This window comes from Vicia villosa, linkage group LG3 (genome assembly GCF_029867415.1).
Source record: "Vicia villosa cultivar HV-30 ecotype Madison, WI linkage group LG3, Vvil1.0, whole genome shotgun sequence".
Classification (NCBI taxonomy): Eukaryota; Viridiplantae; Streptophyta; class Magnoliopsida; order Fabales; family Fabaceae; genus Vicia; species Vicia villosa.
This window is the reverse complement of record NC_081182.1, coordinates 52,826,865-52,843,425: the sequence shown is the minus strand read 5'-3', so window position 1 is coordinate 52,843,425 and position 16,561 is coordinate 52,826,865. Positions and strand designations below refer to the sequence as shown.

The window sequence follows — 16,561 nt, the reverse complement described above, 5'->3', positions numbered from 1 at the left end:
AAGACTCGGTATACCGAGAAACGACCGTCAAAGGTTCATCGGCTATCCAGTCGAGCGCGACCGTGCAGTCATAACTGAACAAAGGCATTGGGGAAACCCCTCCCTCGGCGTCCGAACCGGGGGAATCAGCATGGTCGTCTTCGGCCAGGGAGGGCGCGTTTTGAACCTCGACGACTTCAACGTCGGAGCTACTCGCCGTCGTATCTTCCGATCCACTAGCCCACGAGTCAGATTCTGAACTAGACCCCGAACTGGCACTCGAATCAGATTCACCTGCACGCAGAAGGGAGAAGTGAATTCGACAGTTCACCAAATCCACCCTTCCACCGCAATGCAAGCGAAAGGGTAGAGCAGGAGCAGCAGAGCCCCCGGCTAAACCCCCATCGAGGAAAGACGCCCGTCAGCCGAGGACCCACAAAAAATAACAAAAGGGACATGACAGCGGAAATCAGATCTAAACAGGCGCGACGGCCTAACCACGAACGTCGTCTATTCCACAAACTAACACTAACCCCCGGGCATCGCCTAGATAACCCGAGGAGGAAGTAACGACTGCGCGCAAGACCCAGCCGACATAGATAACGAAGACTGCGAAAGTAAAATTGTAAAATCCCTAAAACCCTACGGGGAAAAGAATAAAGCAACGAAGAGAGATGCGAACTTACTTGAAGACATGATGACGGTGGCTAGGAGAAACTCTTCGGCAAACGGCGGTGGTCGCGAGTAACAATAGGACGAACAATTGTTCCGAGGATCGTCTGCCTAAAGCCGAGCAAGTGAACAGAGAGAAGAAAGCGCCTAAATGAGGGGACTCACCCCTTTTTATAGGAGAAGGGCTCGGAAGGCGAAGCGTCGCGCCCCCTGACAAGCGCCACCTCCTAGACCCTAGGCCATCATTACCTATGCCACGTCAGCGCGTGTCGCCCACGCGCGACTTTTCGTTCCAATCCACAGACCAGTCTTCCGAACACATCTGCTAGATGGGGATCCATCCCGCCGGCATCACCGAGGTCATGGAGTCCGAGCATCATCAAAGTCACAGCTTCTTGACCAGAAAGCTCCGACTTGGGGGGCTCCTGTTCTGGACTGGGCCAAGGTTAGGCCCAACATAGTTTCGGCCCAGTAAACCTCAGAGGCCCAGGTTCCTCCATGGCCCACCTGTCTCTAGGGTGCCCACCTTAGACATGTTCGGCAAGACCGTATCCACGGACCATATGGCGCCCGGCAAGACTTCTCCCCGCGAGCCAGTCAACGCCCGGCACGAGCGCTCCCCGCGAGCACCCTCGTTTCCGAGGACCCTGCTCCTCGCAGGGCTCTTTCATATCCGACCCTCCGAATAATACGGAGCCAACGTGGTCCCTAAAAGACCGCGTCTCCCTTAAACTTCGGAGGGGTTAACCAGGACAGAGGGCATTCACGCACCTCCGATATTTCCACTCAGAAAACCTGGCAGTCTCCTAGTTGGGCTTGGAAGTCCAACCCAGTAGTGAGATCATGGCCCAGCGCTGGGGGCTATAAATACCCTCTTTCACTAGAGGGTCAGGTATTCACTTCTTTCTAACCTTTAGCTAGTACTTGCACTCCTTTGCTCGTCTACTCACTTTGGCATCGGAGTACCTTGCAGGTACACCCCCTCCTCCTTCCTAGAAGATCCAGTCCGAGCAGCCTGCGACGATTCTTCTGATCAGGTACGATCAGATACTGCATGTAATAGTAAAAGAGAAGATGCACACAAGTTAGTTATTCAATAAGTTAGTTACATAATCAAGTTAGTTAGTTAGTTTCTCCACTGAATGCTAGTTATGTAAACACCATGTAACTGATGTAACAAACTGAGATTGAATACTACTCTTCTTTCTAGTTTCTTCTTCTTCTCACATGCATTCATGCACACAGCTGAGTTAACAATGGCTGCCATCTTCATTCACGTGCATGGCTTGCATGTTCACATGGTTTCATCGTCCTTGTGATCCAATTCTTTCCGTTGTGCATAGCTAGAATTCAATCTCCCTCTGATTCTTTGCTTTCTTCTTTCTGTTTTTCTTCCATTTCTTTAATTCTTGCTTCATCACCATGTCGTCTCCTACATCGGAAACCAGTGATCATGGTGATTCCACTGCTCGCAACAATCCCAAAGGCTATCAAAATGATACCTTGAACCCTTACTTCATGCATCCTAATGAGAATCCAGCATTGATTCTCATCACTCCAATTCTTTCAAGCAGCAATTACCACTCTTAGTCAAGATCCATGACCATGGCTCTACGATTCAAGAATAAGCTCCACTTCATTAATGGCGCGTTGCCTCGTCCTCCTGATCCTGATTTCAATTCCATCGCTTGGGACAGGTGTAACACCATGACCATGTCATGGATCAAGAATTCTGTAGACCTGGAAATTGCTAAAAGTATACTATGGACGGATAATGCAGCAAATATGTGGAATGAATTGGAGGAGTGATTCTATCAAGGTGATGTATTTCGTATTTCAGATCTTCATGATGAAATTTGTTCTTTGAAACAAGGTGATACATCTATTTCATCATATTATACTAAGTTGAAGATTCTATGCAAAGAACTTGATAATTTTCACCCTATTCCTATTTGCAATTGTGAGGTTACTTGTTCTGCCATTACTAAGATTCGTGCTTACAAAGATAATGATCAAGCCATTAGGTTCCTTAAAGGGCTGAATGATCAATATGCAGCAATTCGTTCTCAGATTATGTTAATGGATCCCATGCCTAATATTTGTAAGGTTTACTCTTTGCTTGTGCAACAAGAAAGAAAAACCAGTCCTCCCATTGATGAGTCTAAAGTTCTTGACACACCTAGCCTTCGCCACCAGAACTACAACAATCGTGATTCTCAGTCTAAGAATAATTCCAACAATCGTGGAAGAGGCAGCACTAGAGGTGGCATATCATATGGTGGAAGGGATAGAGGTGTCATACCCCAAATTTGTCCTACCTCTTAATTTCTAATTGGCTTAAGCTTCGCATTCACGTACATACCTTCCACTAGGTCATCTAACATATCATACATTCATCAAGCAATAAAGTTTGGCATGGGATCAATAATCTTGACGTTAGGGTTTTCTTTATGCTTTGAAGCTCTCATTTTTATCCAAGGTTGATTCAGTGTATAAGGCTTTCCTCCATCGAAGTTCAGCAAGAGCAAGTGGATTAGAGGTTTCTTCATCTTAAGGGGTCTTCCTGTAAATTCTCAGCGGTCGTGGATTATGATTTGTGTGAATGTGATTATGGTTATCAGATGAATCCTCAAAGTTTTGGTTATATGGTCATCAAGAATCCCTTATTCTCAACGTTTAAGTCTTACTCATCACATGAGGAGCCGTCTTTCATCATTCAAGTGAGTCATCTGTTACTTAAAATCCGAAGCACAAACCATGGTTGCGTATAATAGTTCAAAGGGAGATGTGAGATGAATTACAAGTGCTGGTTTAAGGCACCGCACAATCAAGCTCTTTAACTTTGGTCAAAGTCAATTTCGAAAGGTCGCCTTTTAAACCAAAGTTATGCCTAACATCCACATATTCATGGCTATGAATTCAAGCATGGGAAAATTCATTAAAGGATACCAAAAGTCAAACTACACGAATCCCATTATCAAATTTCATTGTATTTGCAAGAACGGATTCAATTACATCACTTAGTGAAGGCCATCACACGCCGTTTCAATTCTCACTGCAAAGACCAACTGCATTGTACTTCTATACACTTGACATTACACTTCATTAAAATACATACAAAGTTACTTAAAACTACAAAAAGATACGTACAGCAATCATATTACATCAAAGTCCAATCCCCATTACAAAACATTCAATACAGTTTCTCATTACACGCTGTACATGTTCACCATCTGCTTTGTCCCTTCTAGACTTATCTCCTTCCAATCTCCAAGAGTTCATCACCTATAAAAGGGTTGCTTCCATCATGATTGAATCACCCTGCTGCTACATATTCAGTTGCAGCCCGGCACTATTCACTACATCCTCCCCTGCATAAGACATACATGTACACATTAAAATGACCATATTAAACTTACAAAAACAGCCTGCAGTGGGTCCATCATCCAAATACAATATCAAGCTGACGGTTACAAAACTTATCCATAACATAAAGAGAAAAAGACCAAGTTCAGAAATTCAAGCAGCCATCCATCTTCAAATGCCTAAATCGGTTCCAAACAATGCTGCACAGTCAATTCGATCACCTGCTGCATAACAGAAAAGAACCAAATCAAAGCAGCCCTTTTAACCAAGCTAATTACCATGCCCACACATAAAAAAACAGAAGCAGGCCTACAGTTCAAAATATACTCATGACACTGCACAACATCGTCATAGTTTGTAACCGTATGGTACTTCAAGGCTGCAGCAGGCTTAGTTCGAATACATACACTCATGAACAGAAATCGGAAGCAATACGATGGAAAAATAAAACTTCAAATCAGACCTATGATGCCTTGCCAACGAGCTGCCATATTAAGGGTGATCCACAACCGTGCTACGTTCATTACACTTTCAGCTCCATGCCATAAACCTCATCACTAGCATGTTCAAGCTTCTTTTAAGTAGCATCCAAAAAACCTGCCACAAATCACACCAACATAAGCATGCATACAGCCAAATAAAATCATCACAAACCAATACAATCCACATCAGTTTCAAACCACACATACACATTACAAATAAAACCAAAGGCATACATATATCAGGCATCAGTTCATCTACTAATTTAGCCAAACAAAAACAGTTAGCATGTCATCAGTTCCATTCAGTTTCAGCCAATTTTAAACCATAGGAAAAGTCCAAACATACCATTCATAAACCAAACCTAAAGAAATCCTTCAGCAGCCCTGCACTTAACAGAAAAAATAGTCTCACTAACAGTTACCAACAACCTAACTAACCTTCAGTTTTTTGTAACAAACTTTTTCAACCATTCTTAACCACCTATAACTGTCAAAACGAAAATGAGAACTAACATATTTGCACCTTATAACTAATATAACAAACTTCACTCCTAACAAACCTATAACAGAAAAAAAAAAACCCATAACAGAATTTTGTAACTAAGTACTCATAACTGTCCTAACCAACTTTCAACCATCAAATCAGAACATATAACTAACAAACCTAATAACTAACTGCATAACAGAGTTGTGACTAATCCATAACTAACTCTCTAACCTTTAATCTCAACCCTCAGTTTCATAACAGAATCTCTCAATCCAACAGCTCAGACTTCTTCATCTCTAACAAACTTCACCAATCCAATGGCTCACATCTCTCCTCTCTAACTAACTTTCTCCCCTTCAAACTCTATATAACAGAATCATTACTTCAAGTTCATTTTTTTCTCACGCCATTTCTTATACAATCACCATCTTCATCATCTTCTCCCTTCAACTCTCTCTACAACTTTCAGATTCACGCATCACTCCACCACACTTCAATCTCCACCAAATCTTCATTTTCTCCTTCTGTTCTACAACTCATTCATCATCTTTTCCTTATCCTCACACTCTCTGCAATTCATCACCAACCTCACCATACACACGTTCCCAGAGCTATTGAAGTTCACCATTAGAACTTCAATAAGCTAGTGCTAAACCTTTGCTCCATCACCATTTGTCAGCACTTCATCACAGTCTACGCATCATCATCATCATCATCATCGCAGAGCATAGAATTTGAAAACAGAAGAAGAAGAAGCAAGATGAAGTAGAAGTAATTCGAAGAGCAAAAAACGGGAGTACCTGAATCATCATCTTCTTTACCCTCGCGTTTACTTCGCGCACTTCGTCGTCTTCGCGCATTCCGCATCTTCAGAAGATTATTACATCACATCTAGTTATCTGAAGCCGAGCATCATCATCTTCGAGTTATCGATTCAGGTTCCTCTTTCCTCTAACTTCTTGTAGAACTTAATTTTGTTCTCGGATCCATGAGCGTGAGAAGGTTTTGCACGAAATGAGGAAGGCTGTGAATTCGGATAGGAATTTTAGGCTAAGTCTTTTTTTAGGAGAGGGCGGAACAAGGAGGCGATGGCGGTGGAGACACCGCCGGAAATCGCTCCGGTGAGGGAGGGTGTGAGAACACGAACGGTCACATAGCTAAACCCTAATCCCTTTTCATTATTTTATTAAGTTTAATTTCTTTTTTTTCTGAATAAAAATCTGTAATTACAAAATCTGATGGATCAATGCTTGGGCCTGCCACCGAACTGCTAATCACACCCCCATGTGGCCCAAGCTATCATCTCTTTTATGACTCGAAAATCTGTACAAAAAAAACATCTATTGGGCCATTACTGTTGTTGCACCTCTCCTAGGCCCGTATACCTTTTTGGCTGAATGTTGATGGTTACAAAAATGCTGCCTAGAACACAACCATGGGCCCTGTGCCCTATGCTTTCCATACACTCTATTTTCAGTTTAGCACTCCCCTGACTCCATTAATTTGGTAGATTTTAGATTCTTTTTTACTTAATTTTTCTACTTTCTTTTAGGTTCTAAAAAACAATAAAACCATTAAAGTTTTGTTAGATTTTTAGGTGATTGTTAGCATTAAAAAACTCATAAAAAAATAGTATTTTTAGGTTAATTTTGCACTAATGCTTGAATCGTTTCCTTTATGTTTTTGTACCATTTCCATGTTATTGTTCGTATAATTGTTGTGTGATTTTGTTGCTAGCTTTTGGCCATATTTTTGGCCTATTTTGTTAATACCATTTTAACGCTCCTTTTAGTATTTAGTCACCATGTTAACATTAGAGTTAGATTAGAACAACAATAACTCTAGGTTTAGAAATTAGGCTAGTCTCCCCCTTTCTTTTTACAACATTATAACACTTAACAATTACTCAAATTAATTCCCTCTTAAAAGATACCAAGAAAACACTTAAAAAAACATTAATAAAGGTCAGAAAATAATAAAAAGGAATGGAAACTCTTGTCCCTCTTGTTTAAGGGGATCACTTGAGTGGAGGTTCCTAACCCTAAAAAACACAAACAAAGAGTCGATCGAACCTCACTTGTTTAAGGGAGTAAATCGAGACGCTCGACAAATCTACTCTCTTCTCTCTCTTGCCTCGTATGGCATTCTTAAGGGCATTGTTGTTTCCGCTCGAACGCATCGTAGGTCGTCCCCTTATGCAAGAGCGCGAACGTTAACCCTGCCCAACTAAAAAACACAAAACAAACAGAAAATCTTGAGCCGAGCTACGGTAACTCTGATTCCTGAAAAGGATACGTAGGCAGCAGGGTAGGGCCCGTGCGAGTACAATTCTTTCTTTTCCCTACATTTTTCATTCATTCGCATATAGACATAGATATAGTATACACCCTTTAGATAGAAACAAACATAGGTGGATACCATCGAGTACGATGGGCGTGAGGGGTGTTAATACCTTCCCCTCGCGTAACCGACTCCCGTACCTAGATTCTCTGGTCGCAAGACCTTGTTCCTTCCTTTGCTAGGTTTTCTGATATTCCTTTCCCTTATGGGATAAATATATTAGTGGCGACTCTGTTCATTTTTCGCGAGCGTGCGTCAAGAGGAAATCGCATTTGCACTCATTGTGGAATGACAAATCACACCATTGATTCATGTTTTAAAAAACATGGCTATCCTCCTAACTGGAAATCTGATGGATCCATCAATCATTATGCTGCAGTTCCTGACAAATCTGATGATCAACCTAATGACAATTCTGAAGGTAAGGCTCAAATATCTCAAGGTTTGGCTTTAACTCCTGAGCAACACAAAGCTCTGCTGGCCTTATTACAGGATACATCACAATATCAGGCTCATAGTGTTAACTACCTCACCTCTAACTCTATTCTTGGATCAGGTATTGTTTGTGCATTCCCTAACTCTTTTTATCCTGAAACATTCATATTAGATACAGGTGCTACTGATCATGTTTGTTTCACCAAAAGCTACTTTCAAAGTCTCAATCCCATTCAACCTATCACCATCAAACTTCCTAATGGCAATCTTGTTTCTACAAACCTGTCAGGCACCATCAAATTCTCTGAATCATTTTACATTACCAATGTGCTTTATATGCCAAATTTTTCCTTTAACCTCATATTTGTCCCAAAGCTTACCAACACTCTCAATTGTCAATTAATGTTCACTAATTCTGATTGTGTCATACGGGACTTGCTATCCAAGAAGATGATTGGCACAACTGAATTACATGGTGGATTGTATCTTCTCAAGATTCCTTCAGTCTCACTGCCTCACAATCCTCTATCACACTTTGTCAATTCCAATGTACATACTCCTGTAGTTTCTAATTGTAACATTTGGCATCTTAAGCTTGGTCATGCTTCAAATGCCAAGATCCTTGAACTTAATAAAAGTTTTCCTTTCATTAAACCTGTCAACTCTAGTTTACCATGTGATATATGTTTTTATGCCAAAAAGAAAAAATTATCTTTTTCTTCAAGTAACCATGTATCTCAATCTGTTTTTGACCTATTACACATGGATATTTGGGGACCTGTTGAATGCAGTATAGGGCAAGCAACAAACAAGATTTGGAAATATTGATCCAGGAATTATCGTCCTCAGAGATGGAGAGATGCCATTCAACAGTTTCTACGGTTTCGAGCTCGGGATTGAATGAGCAAAAAGTAAACAAAGATATAGACAGGTAAGAATAAACACATTCTTAGAAGAGAAAGAACTTATCAGGAATGTAAATATATCCACTCTTCACAAACATACACTTACCAACCCGTTATACTCAACCTACGATACTCATCTATGTCATCACGTATCTCTCACATAAGCGTCCATCTCTAGAGCACAAACGAGATCATCTCACAACTAAGGTTATCTCTAACGCAAAGTCACGAGAACATCCGTGTTCTCGCGTCGGCAATCTCTCGCGCGCCGCTCAAACACGAAAGCATTACGTACAGATACCCACAATGAATGCTAGCTCTAAATCTATCTCTAGAGTTCAGAACCAACAGATTATCATCCTAGATAAGGATTCAAGAAGTTTATCTCTAAAGCACCCCAAATCCCTAGCATAGAGCAAAAATCCAGGATAATATCAACACAGATTTGTAAAGCAAGTTAAACATAACATTATAATCGGTAAATATACATAAGATTCAAGTAAATATACAAACAAAACCCAACCAAAGAGAAATACACAAAGAAGAAGAGAAATGAACCGAAAATCTCCCGGTTTGTCAGCTCCGTTTGACGCTCAATCCACCCCCGATCATCCTTATGCAACCTCCGAAGTTGTTTTCTAAGCCAATTCTACTCTAAGAATGAAGTTGATGGTGTTGGGACTCAAAAATACCCAAACCATAACCTAAAAATGTGATTTTGGCCCCTTTTAACGAGCTGCTGTCTTAGCAGGTCCGCTCAGCGGACCCCCTCCGCTCAGCGGACTCAAAAATGCATCCAGACGCTGATTTTCTCCGCTGGAGCTCCGCTCAGCGGACCCCTCCGCTTAGCGGAGTCTGCTAAAAATCAGATTTTGTTTTCGCCATAACTCGAGAACCGTAACTCCGAATTGCGCCCGGTTCGAAGCGTTGGAAAGCTTATTCAATGCTCTATCCAATAATGAATGAATGGAAACCAAATTGATGATTTTGATCATCCTTATTTTGAGTCTTTGGAAGTCCGCTTGATGGTGGCTAAGCGGACTTTCACCAAAATTGCGAAATCGAAGCCGTGCGTTTGACACTTTATTCCTCAAGGCTCCAATAAGCATGAATACCTATAAAAACAAAGGAAAAACAATCAAATGGTATAAAAGTATATGAAAATACAATTATTCACAAAGTATACATATTTATACACAAAACGGTGAATTATTCAAACGGTATTAACAAAAGTATCGATAAGTGCCACTATTTACATACACAAAATAAGTACATTTTGGCACTTATCAAACTCTCCCCAACTTGAAACTTTGTTTGTCCTCAAACAATGTCAAATAAATCAAAGAATTAAAAGTAATAAACCAAAGAATCGTGAATCAACAAGTTTTGAAAACCAAAAACAAATGTATGGCTCAATACAAAAATGTATAGATAAAGTAAATACTTACCACTATCCTACAACGACAACATGTAAATGAAACGAATCCTAAGCACAAAAAACATACAAAACATTCTAACACAATACATGTTATCTCATGAATCACACCTAGCAAAATTTCATCAATGAATGAAGAACAAACAAAGGTAAAGGACTTTTAACACTCATCCAACAATCTTGCAAACAAAAGATTAAATTATGCACTCATCTAAAAATCACATTGAAGATAAAAAAGCAAGAATCACAAGGACTTTTCAAGGTTGTAATGTGGCTTGGTTAACAAACAAGGGATATATCCTAAGGCTAATCGAAACAAAAACTTGCCTAAACCTAAGGGAGTGATCAATCCACCAAAGATTCAAACAACAAAATCTCGATTAAACTTCTTCCTTATTCCAAGTTGTCACAACCAAAACACCATACTTATAATTATTCGCTTCTTTTTTCTTTTTGTTTTTCAAAACTTTTTCATATTTTTTTCTTTCTTTTTCTTTTCTTTCTTTTTCACATTTTTTTTCTTTTTTCTTTCTTTTCAACCTCATAGCAACAACCAAATAAGTAGCAACCATTTCTCTCCCCAACTTGAATTCAACCACACCATCATATGAATACTCCATACTTTCTAAGGCAAGGTAAAAATTCATACCAAAAATCATGGTTGAGGGTTCAAGAAAACAAAAAATCAATCATCCATGCAAAAATGAGAACTAAACACTCAATGATAAGCATTTAGCAAATACAACATGGACATTGACAAAAAGGCTCAAAAGGGTTAGCAAATGATCACACACTCACAAGGTGAATTGACTATTTGGTTATGGTGGTTGTGCTCAAAATGAAACAAAATGCCTTGATCCTTTTCATGCTTTCATAAAATCAACATAAACAAAAGATTAAGCATAATAAAATCCAGTTAAAACAACGATTGTGGCATCCAGCATATGTAAACAATGGAAAGCTTCCTCACATTTATGGTTTGGGAACTAAAGTGATTCAATCAATAAGCAAGTAATGCAAAAGAATGAATTGTATGGTAATTGTACAAATGAAAAGTTTCCTAAACATGCTATGCTATAGAAAGCGATAAATGAGTACCTTGAATGATACAACTTCAAAAACAATATCCTACCATACATCCGCAAGTTGAAACACTCAAGCTTTGGAAAATCACCTCAAAAATCTTCGAATTACCGAACAAAATTTGAGTACAAACAACCAATAAAAAAATTAGAAAAACAAAATTATTATCTACTAGTAATTAGCCTTGGTGAAAGTGGGAAAAAGAAGGGAACCAAGTGGAATAGGAACCCCACTGGTACAGAGCAGAAAAACAAAATTCTGTTATGCTCGCTTAGCGAGCTCTGCTCGCTTAGCGAGCTCTGCTCGCTTAGCGGGCACATCAGAACTCAGAAAAATCAGAATTGCACCAGCTGTTTCAATCACTCGCCACTTCACCTAAATACCTCATAAACAGAAATATAAACAACATTTACAACCGTTGGGGTGCCTCCCAACAAGCGCTTGTTTTACGTCGTTAGCTCGACGCCTTTATTGTTTTGGTGTTTGGAAAGTAGCTTCCTCCAATCATGCCATGGTGACGTCTCACCGCACAAGCCTAAGAAAGTGTCCTAACCAAAACACTCAACAAACTTTACAGGTACAAATATATACAAAAATTAAACAAACATAAAAATGAAAATATACAACTATATACACAAACAAACACATATGCACAAGTATGGAACACAAACAACTATTATCATACAAAAAGGAAAAATTGGTGAATGTAAACAAGTAAACATATACAAGTGAAAATATACAAGTGAAACTATACAATATATACGATATATACAAAGCTCAAGACCACGAAAACTATTGCGATGCAATTCAACAACCATCCCCGGCAACGGCGCCATTTTGTTGAATGCAGTATAGGGCAAGCAACAAACAAGATTTGGAAATATTGATCTAGGAATTATCGTCCTCAGAGATGGAGAGATGCCATTCAACAGTTTCTACGGTTTCGAGCTCGGGATTGAATGAGCAAAAAGTAAACAAAGATATAGACAGGTAAGAATAAACACATTCTTAGAAGAGAAAGAACTTATCAGGAATGTAAATATATCCACTCTTCACAAACATACACTTACCAACCCGTTATACTCAACCTACGATACTCATCTATGTCATCACGTATCTCTCACATAAGCGTCCATCTCTAGAGCACAAACGAGATCATCTCACAACTAAGGTTATCTCTAACGCAAAGTCACGAGAACATCCGTGTTCTCGCGTCGGCGATCTCTCGCGCGCCGCTCAAACACGAAAGCATTACGTACAGATACCCACAGTGAATGCTAGCTCTAAATCTATCTCTAGAGTTCAGAACCAACAGATTATCATCCTAGATAAGGATTCAAGAAGTTTATCTCTAAAGCACCCCAAATCCCCAGCATAGAGCAAAAATCCAGGATAATATCAACACAGATTTGTAAAGCAAGTTAAACATAACATTATAATCGGTAAATATACATAAGATTCAAGTAAATATACAAACAAAACCCAACCAAAGAGAAATACACAAAGAAGAAGAGAAATGAACCGAAAATCTCCCGGTTTGTCAGCTCCGTTTGACGCTCAATCCACCCCCGATCATCCTTATGCAACCTCCGAAGTTGTTTTCTAAGCCAATTCTACTCTAAGAATGAAGTTGATGGTGTTGGGACTCAAAAATACCCAAACCATAACCTAAAAATGTGATTTTGGCCCCTTTTAACGAGCTGCTGTCTTAGCAGGCCCCCGATCATCCTTATTTTGAGTCTTTGGAAGTCCGCTTGATGGTGGCTAAGCGGACTTTCACCAAAATTGCGAAATCGAAGCCGTGCCTTTGACACTTTATTCCTCAAGGCTCCAATAAGCATGAATACCTATAAAAACAAAGGAAAAACAATCAAATGGTATAAAAGTATATGAAAATACAATTATTCACAAAGTATACGTATTTATACACAAAACGGTGAATTATTCAAACGGTATTAACAAAAGTATCGATAAGTGCCACTATTTACATACACAAAATAAGTACATTTTGGCACTTATCAGGACCTCTAGCCACTCCCTCCATGTTAGGCTTTAGGTATTTTCTTACAATTGTTGATGATAAAAGCAGATTTACATGGATTTATCTCATGAAGAAAAAATATGAAACCTTTTCTTTAGTACAATCTTTTGTCACTATGGTTAGAACTCAATTCAATAGCCAAGTTAAAAGTAGTAGATCTGATAATGGACATGAGTTCAAATTAACTGCTTTTTATCAGAAACTTGGAATTTTCCATCAAACTTCTTGTGTTGCCACCCCTCAACAAAATGGAATTGTTGAGAGGAAACATCAACACATCCTTGGCACCACTAGAGCCCTCCTCTTCCAAGCCAAGTTACCTTCAATCTTTTGGGCTCATGCTGTTGGTTATTTTGTCCTTATCATAAATAGACTCCCTACACTTTTCCTTAAACAAAAATCACCTTATCAAGTTCTTCATAACACATTACTTGACATGTCACTTATCAAGGTCTTTGGTTCTTTGTGTTATGCTAGCACACTGTAATCCAATAGGAAGAAATTGGACTCAAGATCCATAAAATGTATTTACCTAGGATACAAACCAGGTGTCAAGGGTCATATACTTTTTGACTTGCACTGCAAGGCATTATTCATCTCTAGAGATGTTACCTTCTTTGAAAGTCATTTTCCCTATAGTCATAGCCAATCCCCTACTATGAACACACAACCAAACTCTTCTCTTTCCAACCAATCCTTTGATGATTCTTTTGATCATCTCTTCATGACTGAGCCCAATCTTTCCAATACATCTCAACCTACCACTTTACCTGAATCCATGTATGAGTCCAATTCTCCGAGTACTTCTCACACCAGTTCCAGTTTTTTACCTGATCCTCCTACCTTGCCAAATATTATCCCTATTATTGACAATAGGTCAACCTTACCACCTGCTCCTTCTAATCCCTCTGGACCAGCCAAACAATCCTCTAGACACATAAAACCCCCCTCTTATCTCAAAGATTTCATTGTAATCTCATGTCAAACACATTCCACAATTCAACTGATGCCACTTCATATTCACTTTGTAAGTATCCCTTATCTTCTGTCCTCACATATGATTTCTTATCTTCTGATCATAAGCATTTCATTTTGCATCTTTCATCCATCCATGAACCTAACACATGTGAGCAGGCTATTTGTGATGATAACTGGAAAAAGGCTATTAGAGCTGAGTTGGATGCTCTGATTAAAACCAACACTTGGGATCTTGTGACATTACCTCCTCAAAAGAGAGCTATTGGATGCAAATGGGTGTTCAAGGTGAAATTGCATGCTAATGGCACTGCGGAAAGGTATAAAAGCAAGATTGGTTGCCAAAGGATTTACTCAAATTGAAGGCTTGGACTACACTGATACTTTCAGTCCAGTAGTTAAGATGACTACTATCAAAGTTCTTTTGGCTATTGCAGCCATTCATAATTGGCCCTTGTTTCAGTTAAATGTCAATACAACATTTCTTCATGGTGACCTCCATGAAGAAGTTTATATGAAGCTTCATCCAGGTCTGGATTTACCTCACCCAAACCTTGTATGCAAATTACAAAGGTCTCTTTATGGATTGAAACAAGCTAGCAGACAATGGAATACCAAGTTGTCTGATACTCTTATAAACTCTGGTTTCTAGCAATCCAAGTCAGATTACTCTCTATTCACTAAGCACACTACTCATGGCTTTACAATCATCCTGGTTTATGTGGATGATCTTGTACTTGGTGGAACTGATCATCATCAAATTCAACACATCAAAGCCCTTCTAGATGCCAAGTTTAGCATTAAGGACCTGGGTTCTTTAAAATATTTTCTTGTATTAGAAGTGGCTCGAAGCAGTCATGGCATTTCCATTTGTCAAAGAAAGTATGCCCTTGACTTGATCAAAGATGCAGGACTCCTTGGGGCCAAACCTTGTTCCACTCCTATGCAACCTCACTTGCAGTTACACAAATCCTTTGGCAATCCTCTTTCTGAACCTACTGCATATAGGAGACTTATTGGCCGTTTACTTTACATCACTCATACTCGACCTGAGATTGCTTATGCTGTAAGCAAACTCTCTCAATTTCTTGATGCTCCTACAGATAAACATATGGTGGCTGGCATTCATGTATTGAAATATCTCAAAAATAATCCTGGTCAAGGTCTTCTCTTCAAATCCACCTCTTCACTTAAACTGACAAGATTTTCTGATTCAGACTGGGGTGCTTGCCCTGACACTCGAAGATCTACTTCTGGTTCATGCTTCTTTCTTGGTGACTCTTTAATCAGCTGGAAAAGTAAGAAGCAAGCTGTGATTTCCAAATCTTCCTCTGAAGCTGAGTATCGGGCCTTAGCTCATGCTTCTTGTGAAGGCGTTTGGCTGCTGTCTCTTCTTAACGATTTCCAACTTTCCATTAACTTGCCCATCATCTTATATTGTGACAACAAATCAGCAATGCACATTGCTGCTAACCCTGTGTTTCACGAAAGGACCAAGCACATTGAAATTGATTGTCATGTGGTTCGTGAAAAGAGTCTTGAATGGTACCGTTCATCTTATGCCAGTCACCACTCAAGAACAAGTCGCAAATATTTTCACTAAGTCCTTACATCCTGATCCTTTCTCCCACTTGACCTCCAAGCTTGGATTGATTAACATTCATTCCAGCTTGAAGGGGTCTGTGAATGATGATAATACATGTAATAGTAAAAGAGAAGATGCACACAAGTTAGTTATTTAATAAGTTAGTTACAGGGAGGCAGCCACTTTGTTGGAAAAATATGTTCTTACTGGAGTTGATTATAATTTCTTGTTAGGGTGGTGCTAAGCGTATGAAGCAACAGATTTCAACTGTGTTAGAGGTGTTAGTTTTGACTATAGCAGGTGTTGTGGTTGTTTGCTGTTGGACTTGTCTTCAACTATAAGGTTGTTCACCGATTTTGTTGGGTGTTGTCAATTGATTCAGTGCAATTAATTCAGTGAAGATGATATCCCCTATCATACATACTCCACAAAGAAAAGTATACATAAAATCTGCGACCCTACCAAGTGGTCTGATCTTCAAGGTACACATAAAATCTGCGACCCCACGACTTGCCTTTGCATGCCTTGGCTTAGAGCTTATTATTCTGGTCTGGACCATGGCTATCATGTACATACTTCTGAGAAAAATTATGAATAATTTATCCAAAAATCAATAAAAATTAATCACATATAAATTTTCAAGTAGAGTAAGAATTAATTTGTAAATACTACCAACAAATTTATTAATGTAGCTAACTTTAACTAATTATCAAAGAAAATACCTAGAATTGAGAATTCTAATAACAAGACGCTACCCCTTATATGTTATCACCTGC

At 39.3% G+C, this 16,561-nt stretch overlaps 1 long non-coding RNA gene across 2 annotated transcripts; it reads right to left on the bottom strand.

Moving 5' to 3' along the window:
• Positions 1–3,612: 3,612 nt before the first annotated feature.
• Positions 3,613–6,154, bottom strand: LOC131655722 (uncharacterized). 2 transcript variants are annotated; one of them, XR_009299859.1, is made up of 3 exons: positions 5,787–6,154; positions 4,481–4,614; positions 3,613–4,241 (listed from the first exon to the last, which is right to left on the bottom strand). It is a non-coding gene; the product is annotated as an uncharacterized LOC131655722 (long non-coding RNA). The 2 variants fall into 2 exon arrangements; XR_009299860.1 differs by lacking the exon at positions 5,787–6,154 and adding an exon at positions 5,218–5,780.
• Between the last annotated feature and the right edge of the window lie 10,407 nt (positions 6,155–16,561).